General features: G+C 42.1%; 1 protein-coding gene across 10 annotated transcripts in view; it reads left to right on the top strand.

The window, feature by feature from the left end:
• Nucleotides 1-1,933: 1,933 nt before the first annotated feature.
• Usp54 (ubiquitin specific peptidase 54) overlaps nt 1,934-17,322 on the top strand; it is a 95,580-nt gene continuing 80,191 nt past the window's right edge. For 8 of the 10 annotated variants that reach the window (XR_001781171.2, XR_001781170.2, XR_001781169.2 and 5 more), the window contains exon 1: nt 1,934-5,508. The gene's annotated coding sequence lies outside the window, so the exon portion shown is untranslated. Of the gene's footprint in view, nt 5,509-5,586; nt 5,889-17,322 lie in introns of those variants that run through there. The other 2 variants (XR_001781172.2, XM_030248095.1) reach the window with 2 other exon arrangements.

The raw sequence follows: 17,322 nt of genomic DNA, 5'->3' as shown, positions 1-17,322 counted from the left end.
AACCCCAGCACTCTGGAGGCAGAGACAGGTAGATCTTTGAGTTCCAGACCAGCCTGGCCTATAGAGTGAGTTCCAGGACAGCCTGGGCTACACAGAGAAACCCTGTTCAAAACAACCTCCCCCGGAAACAAAAATCCCAGAAAGCAAATCACAACTAAACAACAACAACAATGAACCAACCAAATAACAACATACTTCAGAACTGGCCCTTCAAGAGTACAAAAATGGAGTATTTAGCCACTAAATCTTGCTCTGTTTGCTGATGTTACGTTGGTGCTCCTATAGAAAGAAAGGTAATAGAACATACTTGTACTCCAGAAATTCTAAATATAAAATTTCAGATTTTTTTTTCTGTTTTTGATTTCAAGACATGGTTTCTCTGTGCAGTCCTGGCTGTCCTGGGACTTGCTTTATAGACTAGGCTGGCCTTGAACTCTGTGATCCTCCTCCTTCTGCCTCCAAAGTGCTGGGATCAAAGGCATGCACTATCACACCCGGCAGAAAAGATGTATTTTAAAAGGTTTATTTTATTTTATGTGTGTGTGTGTGTGTTTGTATATGCAGCATGTTCATGCAGTGCCTGAGGTCAGAGGAGGGGTCAGATGCCCCTGAACTGGACTTATAGTTAGCTGGGAACTGAACTCAGATTGCAAAGGCAACTGTCGCATGCTGGGAAGTATGCTGACCTCTGCTGTTTCTTTTGTGTAGCGTATCCAGGCTCCAAGGCTCTCCTCTCATTAGGACTCATCTTAGAGTAGTGCTGTGTTCTTAGCCTAATCATTTGGCATATTGCTATAATTGTTGTATCTTATCAATTCTTGCTGATCTCCTTAAAAATAAAGTTAAACTTTAGTTACTTTGTGGTATTGAGGATCAAACTTAAGGTCTCATGGATGTTAAACAAGTGCTCTACCATAAGCTATACCACCAGCTCTATAAATTAAAACTATCATCCACATGCAAATATATAAAAAAAACATAGTATGTTCAGAGTTTGGCATTATCTGCAGTTTTAGGCATATGGGCAGGTTCAGATCATATTCCCTTACAGAGGAAGGAAAAAGAATCCTATGTTCAGATATTCTGAGACGGGAAGTGCTGTGAGCTTGTCCCAAAGATGGAATATGCTGAGGTAACATAGTTAAGGCACACACAGGTTTGGAAAGAGTTCTTAGTTCCCACCAGATTCTCAGGCTTGAAGGTTGTAGGATCTCCCTGCTAGAGGTTGAGAACTGTAGTCTTTATTCTGTTTTCTTGTGACAGGGTCATGTGTATCCCAGCTGGCCTTGAATTTTTGACCCTCCTGCTTCTATCTCTCAAGTGCTGATTGCAGGGATGCCTGCATCACTGATCTGTTCATGCTAGGGAGGAAAGCCAGGGCTTGTGCCTGTCAGCTCTACCCACTGAGCAACATTCCTTTTTTTTTCTTCAAAGATTTATTCATTTTATGTATAAGAGTACACACTTTAGTTGTACAGATGGTTGTGAGCCTTCATGTGATTGTTGGGAATTGAACTTAGGACCTCTGCTTGCTCAGGCCAACCCCACTTGCTCCGGCCAAAGATTTATTAGTATAAGTTCACTGTAGCTGTCTTCAAACGCACCAGAAGAAGGTATCAGATCTCATTATGGGTGGTTGTGAGCCACCTTGTGATTGCTGGGATTTGAACTCAGTACCTTTGGAAGAGCAGTCAGTGCTCTTACCCACTGAACCATCTCACCAGCCCCTGAGCAACATTCCTACACTCGCATATTGTTTTGGATGCAGGGTTCACACATTCTAGGTGACTTGCTCTGCCACACAGCTGAGTCCTCAGGCCCATCTATGGTCATCATTTATTAGTTCTTTTCAAAAAGTTGTACAATTATATTCACTTTCCTTTCCAAACACTTCTAAGATCCACCTCCTTCTCTACCCACCTTTGTCTTTTTTCATTTTTTTCTCTATCAAGGCCCCGTTATACTGCACAAATAATATTGGATGAGTGGCTTTCCACTAAGAAAACTGACTTCCCCTCTCCCAGAAGCTGACAAGGCCAGTAGCTCCTTAGTTAGGGGTGGGACTTTCTGTCAAACTCCACTCTGTGCTGGGATGTGGTCTAGCTTGGGCTAACACAGCCCGTCTGCATGCTGTCTTAACTACTATAAGTTTATTTGTGCAGCAGCCTCAATGTGTCCAGAAGACAGGGTTACTTTGTAGATATCCCCTGCCTCTGGCTTACACTTTTTATGCCTCCTCTTCTGAAATGATCCCTCAGCCTTCGGAAGAGGGAGTGTGTTCCTTTTAAAATAAAATTATGTGTACATGTCTATGCGTTGTTGTGAACTCAGACATGGTGGCACATACCCTTAACCTCCACATTAAGGAGACAGAGGCAGGTGTATCTTTTTATTTTTAATTTTTTTAATTAGGTATTTTCTTCATTTACATTTCCAATGCTACCCCAAAAGTCCCCCAAACCATCCCCCGACTCCCACTTCTTGGCCCTGGCATAGGCAGGTATATCTTTATGAGTTCTAGGTTAGCCTGGTTTATATTATTCCAGACCAACTAGGGCTACACATTGAGACCCTGTTCCAAAACAAAAACCACAAACAAACAAGCAAAAACCTAAAGGCTGGTGAGATGGTTTAGTGGATACAGGTGTCTGCTTTTAAGCCTGGTGACTTGAGTTCCATCCTTGGGGTCCACAGTGGAAAAAGAAACCTGACCTCTGCAGGTTGTCTATGTTACATCCCCAAGTAACTGCAATAGATTCTTCATTGATAAAAGTTTAACAAAAAAGAAAAAACAGAACATAAAATGAACAACTCATGTCTGAGTATGTAATAGATCAGCAACACCTCAATACAGTTCCTCATGTTGTGTGGCCCCCAACCATAACATTATTGTGTTGCTACTTCATAACTGTAATGGTGCTACTGTTATAAATTGTAATGTAGACATCTGATATGCAGGATATCTGATCTGTAAACCTGGAGAAAGGGTCACTTGATGATCTGTAAGCCTTAGGACCCACAGGTTGAGAACCTCTGCAATAGTGTGGTGCAGGGCTTCACTAGGGAAGACGCCTTAGGTTCCATTTCCTAGCATCATGAGAAAAGTGTTCTCTTCTTCAGTGTCTTCTGTCTGCCATCATTCATATATATATATATTCTCTTTTGAAGAGTCTGTGTATCTCTGGATAGACTGCAAGTCTTTTTTTTTTTTTTTTTTTCCTTTTTGGTTTTTCAAGACAGGGTTTCTCTGTGTAGCCTTGACTGTCCTGGAACTCACTCTGTAGACCAGACTGGCCTCAAACTCAGAAATCCGTGTGCCTCTGCCTTCCGAGTACTAGGATTAGAGGCATGCGCCACCACGCCTGGCTTGTGTGGAACAGGCTAGCACAGACCTTGTAGTGATTCTCCGGACTCTGCCACTACACCCATCCTACTATCTTTATTTTTACTGCAGTGTTGGGGATTGAATTTAAGCCCCAGATACATTACTCTGTTTTAAAATTCAGGAGTAGGAAGGTATGGGTGGTGCATGCCTTTAGTCTCAGCACTTGAGAGACAGAGGCAGGTGGATCTCTGAGTTCAAGGCCACTTTGATCTACAGAGTGAGTTCCAGGACAGCCAGAGCGACATAGTGAGACCTTGTCAACTCAAGAGAGTCCTTTCAGGTAAGAATTTGTGATTCTAGTGGGTTCTAGTACTCACTAGTTTTTATATTATACAAGACTAGCTTTTGTTATTCACCTAGCCCCTGCTGCCATTGAGTTAGCAATTTTAAAGGTCCCTCTTTTACAAATCACATAGCCAGAATATTACTCTCTGGCTCTCGGAGAGTGCTCATTCATTCGATACTATGGAGACAAAGTCTATGCTGCACAATATTGTACTTATTAGCAAGCTGCATGTGATTTCTGAGTTCATTAAACATTTCTGGTTGACTGAAATGTGGAATAAGTACAAAATAAGTATTTTAAAACTTTTATCTACTTTTATTTTTTACATCCTATGGATGTTTTGCCTGCATGTCTGTGCACCTCACGCATGCAGTGCCTGCAGAAGCTAGAATGCATTAGATCCTCCGTAGCTGGAGCTGTTAGTTGAACCCTGGTCCTGTCTAAGAGCTACACTCTCCACAAATACTCTTAACCGCTGAGATCTCTCTTCAGCCCCTAAACACTGGTTTCTGAAAAAGTAAGGGAAAACACCAATCTTGGATGAGTGTGGCATTTCAGGACTTTAATTCCTAGCACTTCGGAGGCAGAAGCAGGCGATCTCTGGGAGTTCAGGCATGTCAGGGTGACAGAGTGAAACCATGTCTTAAAAATGAAATGGATTAATATCGATTACAAATTATTTTCTAAAATTAATGAATTTTTAGAGACATGTCCTGGAATTCACTATGTAGATCTGGGTGGCCTTGCAAGAGATCTACTTCTCTCTGCCTACCAAGTTCTGGGACTAAAGGCATGAGCCACCACACCTGGCCTGATTTGAAACTGATGCGGTTAAAAATACCAGTGAAATCAATTTTGTTAATAATGTAGCAAGTGGAACATTTAAGTTGTACACTGTAGTTAGCCATATATGTTTTTACTTGACAGAACTGAATGCACCTCACGAAAATTTCTCAAGGGCTTCGAGAGGTAAACATTCTTCCCAATTCTATTGTCCTGCTCATCCCTTGTGTTTCATTCCTCCTTGTTGACCAGGATTCGGTAAATCCTTCTGCTTCATTGCCATAGAGCAGAGACACCCCTGGAAGTCCAGATTCTGAGGATGTAAGCAGAGGCCCGCGACCAGCAAGTGCAAATCCTACTCCTGTGAGATTCCAGTTGCATGCCACAGCTAAACACCTTAGGTCTGTCTTTTTTCGCTCTCTTTTTTCCTCTCTCTCTCTCTTTCTTTCTTTCTTGTTTGTGCGTGGGCCTGTGACTTATTTCCTATTTTGGTCTCGAAAATTGATGGGGCGGGGCACCCGGGATAAACTTTTCCGAGGAAGCAAAGTAAGTTTGGCAGACGGTAGAACGGATGAAAAAATTCCTGAAGGTAACCTGGAGGTGAGGAGGTCAATTTCGGGCCTACCCACTCCATCTCCAGCAATTCGACACGAGGGGAAAATGTCAGGGAAACGGAACCTGAGGTAAGCGGTTCTCGGTGCGAGGAGGAAGGAGCGAGCGCACAGCCCAAGTTTAGTTCAGCAGAGAGTCTGCCATAATAACTGTCCCCGGCGGGAGCAGACCACCGGCTGGCCGGCGTTCTTCGACTCCATCAGAACAGTTGGCCTTCGCCCGGGTCTTTCCCGGCTCACCCTGAGCCGCGCCGCCGCCGCCGCCGCCATCTTACACACGATTATCGCGATACGTCCTCAGCCGTCAGTCGCCAGGCTCATTTTCCAGCGAGTCTCTTTTCCACGGTTCTCGTCGGCGCCGAGGGAGGTATCGCGAGAGTTGGTTGCCTTGGCTCCCTGTAGCTATAGCAGCCGCGGCGGTTGAGGATGCGACGGCGGGAGCGGTGAGTGCGACACTCTCAGGGGGGCGGGGCCGGCGGAAACGGGGTGCAGGGGTAGCGCAGGGGGAGGGGGTGCGGAAGGTCGGGTCTCGGGGGACCTGCACCCCGGGGTGACGCGTTAGGAGGCACTCGCGTTCCGTACGCAGCGGGACCGGGCGTCTTTCTGAGCTGGGGCAGCAGGGGAGGGTTGGCGCTGCTCGGAGGTCCGGGGACAGGGGGCAGGGAGACTCGGGTAGCATTGGGCTCCAGGGGGGCAGGTGTGGGAGCGGAGAGGCATGCGAGTGATGGAAGCTAGGAGGTTAAGGGGACCCAGAACGGGAGAAAAGGAGACAAGCTGCATCCGAAAGAAGTGGGAAGAAAATGGGGGTAATGTGCAGAAGAGGGTATGTTGAATGGGAGCAAAGAGTTGGGCCCACGTTGTTTTCCAACTGTTGAGGGTGGGGTAGGAGTGCGGAAAAGAGGGAGGGTCAGATTTTTTTGCAAACACCGATTCCCTCCCTGCTCCACCTAAGGCAGGGCTGGGCCACAGGGCCAGCACCTGACTCCTAAATGATGTGGCGGGAATGGTGGCGTCCTGGAGCCTTCCAGCTTCCCAGTTCTCCTAGCCAAAGAAATAATCCAACGAACCAACACTCTGGACTTGTGAAAGGAGAAGTCTTGGTAAACTAGTATTAGTTGGAGAGGATCTTTTTAGCGTAGAGACTGTGAGTAGGATAGTGATAGATTGCTGCTCTAAAATAAAGCGTGGGGTGGGGGCAGGAGAGAGACATTCTTGAGGGGGAATCCCCTCCGCCCCCCCACAAACCATGAGGTGTGCTTCCTCTGGAGCGTTTGTGAGCCGAAAGAAGAGGGTGTGTGTTCACAGCACGTTTCTTCCCAGATTCATTCAAGTGTAGAATTCCTTTACGCTGTGCCCATGAAATTATATATGCAGTGTAAAATCAGAAGAGACGATATGACAAAAGAATGTACAGTAAGACACTCAAACCTTTCACAAATAGAGCTTAAAATAAGAAAGTGTTTATGTTGTAGCAGGAGGTTGAACACTCAATCTAGGGATAGTTTAGTACCTTGCATAGAAACCATACTGTTTCCACAGTATGCCCATTCAGATTATCTCTGAAGAAATAGATGAAGTTTTATTTTAAGAGACAGAATAAAATTTGAATATCTAGAAATAAAAGCAATCTATTTTTTTTCTTTTTTTTTCCCGAGACAGGGTTTCTCTGTAAAGCCCTGGCTGTCCTGAAACTCACTTTGTAGACCAGGCTGGCCTCAAACTCAGAAATCCGCCTGCCTCTGCCTCACAAGTGCTGGGATTAAAGGCGTGTGCCACTACGGCCCGGCAAATAAAAGCAATCTTAAGGAATTAAAATTACCGAAAGAAAAATGATTTATTCTCTGAATCTCAAGAGCTGTTTTCTGGAGTTGATTTTGGACTTTTTGTCTGGTTAATTCATTTCTAGTGGAAATCATGGCTTCATGTCAGGGGTAAAGATACAAGCTTTCCAAAAATGTTTCTATTTTATAGGTATAAATTTACAAAGGGTAACTTCTTTTGATTATATAACCGGATTTTGCCATATTGAGATTCATAGATTCATTAATTAGAATAATGGCTTTTAAATCCTTGAGCTAGCTTAAATATAGTCATGGGACCCACTTATTTGATGTGTATTAGAGGAAAACTTAGTTTGTGGTGTGTGTAACTGAACTTAGTGCCTTTCTGGGACAAGGAAAAGCTTTATGTGGAAGTTGAAGTTTTCTGTAAGAGTTCAACAGCAAGCTGTATGGAACCCCTGTTGTGTAGAACATTATGTAGGTTTTGAAGGGAAAGGGTTATGTCGTAGATCCACTCAACAAACATTTATTGAGACTATTTTGTATGGAAGACCTCAGAGTATAAACATAAAAGGTATAAGGTTCTGTGTCTTTAATTGCTTAGAACCCACGTGGGAGACAATAATGAGACATAAGCGTGACATAATAAATGTACCAGGCTGGCCTCGAACTCAGAAATCCACCTGCCTCTGCCTCCCAAGTGCTGGGATTAAAGGCGTGAGCCACCACACCCGGCAAGGAAGGGGTATCTCTTAATAGGGTTTCCTTCCTCATATATTTATACTACACATGAGAATCTAATTTGAATATTAGCATGATGTTAAATTTGAGGGTTTATATTGTTATACAGGGACTTGAATAAATTATAATATTCATGCTGTGTATAATTGTATAGGGAACTAGTCTTGGGAAAATAGTTGTAACAAGAAATAATTAACATTTGCAAGCTCTCAGAAAATGTTTTAGTAGTGGAAATGGTTATTTATTTTATTTATATTCATATATGAGGCAAATGATACTTTTTAAAAATTTAATTTTGTGTGTATGAATGTTTTGCCTGCTACTATGTGTTTCTATTACATGAGTGCCTGGTGCCTGTGGGAACTAGAAGAGAGTTATAGACACTTGTGAACAGATTTAGGTCCTGGGCACTAAACCTGGCCCCTCTGTAAGAGCAACAAGTACTTTTAACTGCTGAGTCATCTCTTTAGTCCCAAATGTTACTTTTCATTTGATACTCTTCAGTAATAGTTAGTGTTAAATGAGATAGACTCTTCTTTAGCCTAAGATGCCCTTTGTAGCTGAGGATGCCATGAACTCTTGATCTTCCTGTCTCCACGACCATGGCTCAAGTCCTTGAGATAACAAGTATGTTGCACAATGCTGGCAAAAATTAAATTTTGTTTTTATCTTTTAAAGTTTTTGTTTGTTTTTATTTTTTGAGACTGGGTTTCCCTATGTAACCTTGGCTGTCCTGGAACTTTCTCTGTAGACCAGGCTGACCTTGAACTCAAAGAGATCCACCTACCTTTGCCTTGAGTTCCAAAGGCATGTGCTACTACTGCTGGGCTTATTTTTTTTCAACTTTAAAAATTAAAAATGTGGGCTGGAGAGATGGCTCACAGGTTAAGAGCACTGACTGCTCTTCCAGAGGTCCTGAGTTCAATCCCAGCAACCACATCGTGGCTCACAGCCATCTGTAATGAGATCTGATGCCTTCCTCTGGTGTGTATGAAGACAGCACAGTGTACTCATGTTAAAAAACAAACAAACAAACAACCCAAAACTTTAAAAACATTAGAAATGTATCTATTAATTGTGTGAATTGCATGTCTGTGTGTGTGAGCATGTAGGTGTCATAGGACTATGGGAGTTGTAACCTTGTGGGATCTGGGATAAAAGCAAGTAATCTAGTCCTGCAGGAAAGGGCCTCTGCCCTCTGAGCTCTCACTGGGCCGATTTTGTTTTTTGTTTTATGGTTTTTTGTTTTTTTTGTTTTTTTTTTTTGAGGAAGGATCTCAGATAAACAGGCTTCCCTGAATTTAAAAAGGAGTTGAAGTTGGCTTTGAACCCGATCCTCCTGCTTCTGTCTCCCAATGCTGGGATTACAGGGAATCACTATCATCCCTGCCTCTGGGGAATGGTATTAGACTCTAAGGTAGTTAACTAAATATTTTTATATGGCAGTGTTTCCTTCTTGGTATACTGTCACAAATTTATTTTTTATTTTTTAATTTTTTTAAAAGATTTATTTATTATATGTAAGTACACTGTGGCTGTCTTCAGACACACCAGAAGAGGGCATCAGATCTTGTTACAGGTGGTTGTGAGCCACCATAAGGTTGGTGGGATTTGAACTCATGACCTTCGGAAGAGCAGTCGGTGCTTTTACCCGTTGAGCCATCTCACCAGCCCCTGACTGTCACAAATTTATGCATACATATATACAGAGAGATAGACACATACATATACACACAGATCTGCTTTCATGGTTTTTACATTATTTTTTGTTAATGTATATGGGTTTCATGTAGAGATCAGAGGACAACTTGTGGAATTGCTTCTTTTTCTTCTATCATGTGGCTTCTGGGGTTCACACTCAGGTGATAGCTTTAGTGGGAAGCGCCTTTACCTGCTGAGTAAAGTACATCTTACTTGAAATTTTTGGTTAAAATTAAACACGCACACACACTATTTTTAAAGATTTATGTGTATGGATGTTTATCTATAGATAAATATATATACCACATGTGTCCCTAGTGAGGTTAGAAGAGGGCATTGGATCTCCTGGAACTAGAGTTACTTATGGTTGTGAGGCACCAAGTGAAGCCTGGGAATAGAACTTGTCCTTTTGCAAGAGCAGCAAGTACTCTAACCTGCTAAGCCATCTCTCCAGCCCATACATATACATACATACATATATATGTACATATACATACACACACACACACACATATATATATGAGATTTATTTACTTATTTTATGTATGTGAGTACACTGTCACTTTCTTCAGACAAACCAGAAGAGGGCATTGGATCCCATCACAGTTGGTCATGAGCTGCTATGTGATTGTGGATGCTGGAAAATGAACTCAGGACCTCTGGAAGAGCAGTCAGTGCTCTTAATCCCTGAGGTGTCTCTCCAGCCCTAATTGGTTTGTTTGTTGTTTTGTTTTGTTTTTTCAAGACAGGGTTTCTCTGTGTAGCCCTGGCTGTTCTGGAACTCACTCTGTAGACCAGACTGGCCTCAAACTCAGAAATCCTCCTGCCTCTGCCTCCCAAGTGCTGGAATTAAAAGTGTGCGCCACCACTGCCCAGATAATTGTATTTTTAAAATACATTTATTAGTGAATGTTTGTGAGTGGGTATATGCATGCCATGGTGTGTTTGGAGAAAGTCAAAAGACAACTTGCAGGACTCAGTTCTTTCCACCGTGTAAGTTCGGGCATTGAACTCAGGTCCTTGGGTTTGGCAGTAAGTGTATTTGTACTCTGAGCTATCTGGTTGGCCAGAAATGAAAGTTTTATGTATCTGTAAATAGCTTTTTTGTTTTGTTTTTTGTTTTTTTGAAACAGAGTTTCTCTTTGTAACAACCCTGGTTGACAGAGAGCTTGCTTTGTAGCTCAGGCTGGCCTTGAACTCACAGAGACCCACCTACCTCTCCCTTTTGAGTGTTGGGATTAAAGATGTGTGCCATCATGCCTCCTACCCATTTTGTTTTTTAAATTATTTTAATACACTGAGTCTGACTGGGGCCTGGCCACATACTCACGGGTGTCGGCCTATCCAGTGGAGTGCAAGTTTACCTAGCAGGGCCACACCCTTAAAGGAAACTGACCTCCTTCCCACAGAAGCCATCAACAGTCAAGAGTTTCTGGTCAGTAGTGGGGCATGGTGAGTCCCTACCTCTTCCAAGCTGGAATGTCAGCTGACTTGGTCTTGTGCTACTCTTGTGTAGGCAACCACAGCTCCCTCAAGTTTGTGAATGCAGGGGTGCTGTCCTGTCCAGAAGACAGCTTTCTCTGTGATATTCCCCGTGTCTGTCTCTTAGAGTCTCAGTGGCCTGAGCCTTGTGGGGTGGGAGTGAGGCAGATGTCCGTTTGTGGCTGAGCCTTGTGGAGTGGGAGTAAGGTGGATGTCCATTTGTGGCTGACTTCTGGGCAGATACTTATTCTCTACCTTTTCCATAGTTTTTATGGAACACTGACTGCTCTTCCAGAGGTGCTGAGTTCAAATTCCAGCAACCACATGGTTGCTCACAGCCATCTGTAATGAGATCTCATACCCTCTTGTGGTGTGTCTGAAGACAGCTACAGTGTACTTAAATAAACTAAATAAATAAATCTTGAAAAAAATGTTTTAAAAAGACAAAGTACAAACTTACTACTGACTTCCCTTATATTGTATTTATACATCCTACATAGGATAAATGCATTCAGATAATGTATCTAAGTGCCTTTTATATCTGGTGTGTGTGTGTATACACTACTGGGTCATTTTTTCTTTTTTCTTTTTAAGTGGGGGTTACAGATTTAGCTGGGCAAGGTGGTACATACCTTTAATTCCAAGACTTAGAAGACAGGGTCAGGTAGATCTGAGTTCGTTCTACAAAGGGAGTTCCAGAACACCCAGGGTTACACAGAGAAACCCTGTCTTGGGAGGAGGGGGTGGGTGGAGAGGGTTCCCCTCCCCCAACACTTTTCTTTCTTTCTTTCTTTCTTTCTTTCTTTCTTTCTTTCTTTCTTTCTTTCTTTCTTTCTTTCTAGATTTATTTATTATTACACATAAGAATACTGTAGCTATCTTCCAACACACAAGAAGAGGGCACCAGATCTCATTACAGATGGTTGTGAGCCACCATGTGGTTTCTGGGATTTGAACTCAGGACCTTCAGAAGAGCAGTCAGTGCTCTTAACTGCTCAGCCATCTCACCAGCCCCCCTCCAACACTTCTTTATCTAAGTGGGTACCCATTACCCACTTAGTCAAGGCCAGCCTGGACTCTAAAGCAAGTCCCAGGACAGCCAGGGCTGTTACACAGAGAAACTCTGTCTGGAAAACACTCACATGTTTTTGTGAGTTATTTTTGAGACATTGAGACATATTTCCAAGAAAAGTTTTGAGCAAAAGAATAAGCAGATACACAAATCCTTGAGAACTGAAAGAGAAACTTGTCCAGAAGATGGAGAGATGCTTGGCAGGGTTCAGTGATACATGGAATGGTCTGGAAGTGGTCCTCCCCTCTCACCCTGCTCAGGACAGCCTAGATGTACTTCTTTTCATTGAAACAGTCTTCTTTTGTTGTTTTGGAAGTCTGAATTTGCTTCTGCTCCTCCAGGGACTATAAAAGTACTAATTTTACACCATTTATTATTAACAGGAACAAACTGAAAACAGGTAACCATACATGGTAGATAAAGATGATGATTTCATTTAAAGTTTAGTTTCTTCATATTGAATTTGGACAGTTTTCTCCCCCCCCCCCCCCCCCCCGTCGTCTCTGTCTCCGTTTCTGTTCACCCCCATCCCTACCTCAGGAGATAAGGTCTCTCTACATAGCCCTGACTGTCCAGGAACCCACTATGTAGACGGGGTTGGTCTCGAACTCACAGATTTCACCTGTCTCTGCCTCCCAAGTGCTGGGTTAAATGTGTGCACCATTATGCCCAGCACAAAAAGTATTCTTAATGGTGTGCTATGTTGTATCAATTTTATTATGAGTGTCCTTTCCCTACTGGTTAGTATTCTGAGATGCTCTTTGGTCATTTGTATATCTTACTTGATAAAATTTCCATTTAGGCCCTTGTTCATCCTCCTTTTATCCCTTCTTTCCTATAATCATATACTTTTGGGGTTTTCCTTCCTCCCTCCCTCCCTCCCTCCCTCCCTCCTTTCCTTCCTTCCCTTCTTTCTTCCTTTCCTTCATTTATTTAAGATAGGGTTTCCCCATGTAGTCCTGGCTGTCCTGGAACTCTGTAGATCAGGCTGGCCTCGAACTCAAAAAGATCCACTCGCCTCTGCTTCCTTAGTTCTGGGATTAAAGGAATGCATCACTACCCAGCTTTATTTTTGAGGTTTAAAAACATGTATTCATTAATTTTATGTGCATTTGTGTGCCTGAGTGTATATATGTGAGTCATATACACACAGGAGCCTGTGAAGGTTGGAAGCATCTAATACTTTGGGACTACAGTTACAGTTGTGAACTACCACAACTTGGTTGTGAGTACTGAGGACTGAACCCTGGTTCTCTCTAAGAGTAGTAGGTGCTCATAACCACTGAGCCCTTTCTCCAACCCTTCTTGTCCATTTTCTTTGTTATGTTTTGTTGTAGAGTTGTAAGTTCTCCACATGTTATACATGGTAATCACTTTTTTTTTAACATTTTAAATTATTTTATTAATATATGTAAGTACACTGTAGCTGTCTTCAGACACTCCAGAAGAGGGAGTCAGATCTTGTTGTGGATGGTTGTGAGCCACCATGTGGTTGCTGGGATTTGAACTCTGGACCTTCGGAAGAGCAGTCGGGTGCTCTTAACCACTAAGCCATCTCACCAGCCCGGTAATCACTTTTGTTGCTATTGTTTATTGTTTTGTTATATGGAGACAGGGTCTCATTTAATAGCTTACACTGGCCTGGCAGTCACTGTATGGTCCAGGATGTCCTTGAACTCATTATGATATTTCTTCCTCAACCTCCTAAGTGCTGGATTTATAGATATGTGCTATTGCACATGGCTGAATATAACCTTTTACCACGTAAATTATTTGTAAATAATAGCTTTTATTTTATTGGCTACTTTTTAAATCTTTTGTTTAATCTGTTATGCCCTTTGTATAGAAACTCATTTTTTGTTTTTTAATATTTTACATATTAAAGACATGTAAAAAGAACCCTACAATAAGGATCCTTATATACACTATCTAGTGTGTAAATACTTAGTTGCTCTACTGATTACAAATCCTTTTTTGTCTCTCAAAGATAATAAAGGCTGTTGGTGCACATTTCACATCCCAGCACTCTAGAGGTTAAGGCCAGAAGGTAGGGAGTTGTCAGATCTTGTCTGAAACAATCAAATGATAATTAGTAGTGAATATGATATTACTCTAGCTACTTTTATTCTTTAGATGGGCTGTTAGCCTGTTAGAAGTTTCCTGGCTGAAGTAAAATGTTAAGAGGTCTTGTGAGGAGGGCTAAGTTGAGAATGGTTCTTGTTTTGTTTCAGGTTCAGAGTGTAGTCAGCAAGCACCACCCAGAGGCCTTTGTACATAATAGGGATGTAGATAGATCAGTTATTTGCTCGCCAATACTTCTGACTGAAGTTATTTGATACCACTGTTAGAGAATTTTGAAATGAAATCAACTCTACTTATCTTTGGGCTAGGATTGTTCTGTTTTGTCACTAAAGAATGGGCATGACAGTAAATACTTAAAGATGGTAAAACTTAGAGAAAACCTGTATTTAGTTTTCACTGCATGTAGCACATTTAGCTGCCTTGGCTACTTTAGATTTGTGAACAGAGCAAATGGATGAATATGTAGTGGGGTTGGGAATGTGGCTCACTTTCTAGAATGTTTGTCTAGCATACAAGGCCAGGGTTGGCTGCCCAGCACTACCTTTATCCCTAGCACTTGGTGGAAGCAGGAAGATCAGGAGCTAAAGTTGTGTTGTACATCTTGAGTTCAAGGTTAGGTGGGATACGGGAGACTTGTTGGAAGAAAAGGGAAAGAAAATATAGAAGAGCTGTAATTCCCTCTGGAAATTTTTTTTGTAAAATCTGTAAGAAGCAGTGTTTTTTTTTTTTTTTTTTTTTTTTTTTTTTTTTTTTTTTTTTTTTTTTTAAAGTAAAGTCCAATTATGGGACAAACTGTTGAAATAAGTAGTACTATTTCCAGGATAATGGTGGTAGACCCAACTTAATTGTAGCTGAATGAGAAGTTTTCTTGTGAGCCTGTAGTAGCTGCAGCAGAGGCAGTCACTGCTGTCATTGGTCCCTTAAGTGTCGAGAGCAGGAAATGATCCATGTCACTAGGCCTGTGTCAGGAAGAACTTGTGGCTCTAGCCACGTTGCTCCACGGGTTGTGGATGTTGCTTTAAGCATACAGAGCCTGGCTTACTGGAGGAGGAACATTCCTAAGGACCAGGTGTGAATCTGAAGTGATGACCTCATCATTGCAGCCAGACCTGCCCTAGACGCTGAGTGGATGCTTTTCTTATTACATGTCCTGCAGCTGGAGAAGCAGGCTATGATTGAAACTTCAAGCAGCTTGTGAGTAGGGGGCAAAAAACAGTTGGGGGAAACTTTGAAATATGTGGATGTGAATGTGAATGTCAAACTGAGAGTGACACACACTTAGACTTTCTCTAATCTGAGGACTGTGGGAAAGTGCATGAGAGATTGAGAAAAGCTTTGGTGCCTCTAACTTTTTTTCTAGTGGTCCTGTCTGTCTGTCTGTCTATCGACAGACTCTCACTATCTAGCACTTGGTTAGCTTGGAACTTGCTATGTAGACCAGGCCATCCTCAAACTACCTTCCTCTATGCTGGGATTAAAGGTGTGTGTCATCAGCCCAGATTTAGTGACTTTAAATATTTGTGTGTGAGCGCGCAGTCTCTCATGCCATTGTGTGTATGCAGAGGTCACAGGATAACTTTGTAGAGTCACTTCTCTCCTTATTTTATGTGGGTCTGGGAATCTAACTCAGGCTATATGGCTAGCACTTTACCTGACACTGAGCCATTCCATTGGCTTCTTTTGGAAGTAACTGTTTTTTTTTTCTTTCTTGGTGTTAGGAAAGAATTAAATCTCTGTCTCTTTCTCTCTCTCTCTTTCTCTCTCTCTCTCTCTTTCTCTCTCTGTCTCTCACACACACACACACACACAAACACATAAATTTAAAAGTTCAAAAATGTTAGTAAAATGTGTAAGTATTGTAAAACTTCAGGGGATTTGTTATATAGAATAAAATTTTAAAAATTACAGGGAGTAATTTACTCTTAAATTATTAGTGTGTGTGCGCATGTGCGTGTGTGCGCATGCCATGTAGTGCTGGTGTAGGTTATGATAACTTGTGGAGTTGATGTTCTCTATCTTTATGTGGACTCTAGAGATTGAATTAGGCCATCAGGCTTGTGTAGCAAGTGCTTTCACCAGTTGAGCCATCTTACTGGCCTAACTCTAATATTACTTTTAGAAGCTCAAGTAGGCCTGATAGAGATTTGTAGTCCTAGTTATTCTGGAGACTGAAAGTTCAAGATCTGAATGGCCTACATAGTTAATTTCAAGAAGGGCCTGGGTGTTGTAGTAGCACCCTGTCTCAAAATTAAAAGTCGGGGCTTAGAAAGTTGGCGAAGTGGTTAAGAGAACTTACCTGCTCTTGCAGAAGGCCTGAGTTTTGTTCCCAGGACCTCTGTTGGACTGCTCATAACCACCTTTAACTCCAGCTCCAGGGGGATTTGACTTTGAGGACACCAGTACCCAGGAGCACATTCTCACATGCACACACATCATGTACACAGAATTTAAAATAATGAAAATAATAATATAAAAATAAGTAAATAAATAGTAGGCAGAGACAGGTGGATCTCTGTGAGTTCAAGGACAGCCTGGTCTACAAAGCGACTGTAGGACAGCCAGGTTCATAGATAAACCCTGTCTGGAAAAACAAAAAACCAAAGCAAAACAAAAGTAAATTTAAAAAAGTAAATAAAAAGTAAAAGATGCTAAGGATGCCATCTCAGTGTTAAAGTGCTTGTTAGCATAGGCGAGGCCTCAAATTCACTTCCCAGAACTGTTCTCCTCCTGTCCTAAAAAGTAAAAAGTCAAGATTGCAAACACACAAGAAGGATGAAGGTAGTAGTTGGTGTGCACAGTGTCTGGGAAGTTGGAATTGGTGAGCCACGGGTGTACTGATCCCGCCCGCCCGCTCCCCATGGTTAGTCAGAGCTGCTCCTGCTCTGGGGCTGCTGAAAACACCTTCAATTGCATTCCAGGAATTTATTAAGGTGACATAAGTATTAGACCCTATGTATTTTTTGCTTCTAGGTTAGAAACATCTGAAGCCGGGCAGTGGTGGCCCACGCCTTTGATCCCAGCACTCAGGAGGCAGAGGCAGGTGGATTTCTGAGTTCGAGGCCAGCCTGGTCTACAGAGTGAATTCCAGGACAGCCAGGGATGTACAGAGAAACCCTTTCTCGAAAACAAAAAAACAAACAAAAAACAAAAAGAACCCAAACCAACAACAACAACAACAAATATATATATATTATTTATTAAAAAAAAAGAAGCATATCTGAGTGCTGGCATAAATGAATACTGACAAACTTAAGAGCATTCCAAGGAAGGTAGACAGATTCATAAGTAGTTTGAAAACCATTTAGATAGGAAACATAGGATTTGTGATAGAGGTGGTAGTGAAAAAATTTAAAACTACAAAAAATAGCATAACATCTGTATCCCTCCACCCACAATTA

This window comes from Mus musculus, chromosome 14, assembly GCF_000001635.26.
Source record: "Mus musculus strain C57BL/6J chromosome 14, GRCm38.p6 C57BL/6J".
Classification (NCBI taxonomy): domain Eukaryota; kingdom Metazoa; phylum Chordata; class Mammalia; order Rodentia; family Muridae; genus Mus; species Mus musculus.
This window is presented reverse-complemented; position numbering and strand designations above follow the sequence as displayed.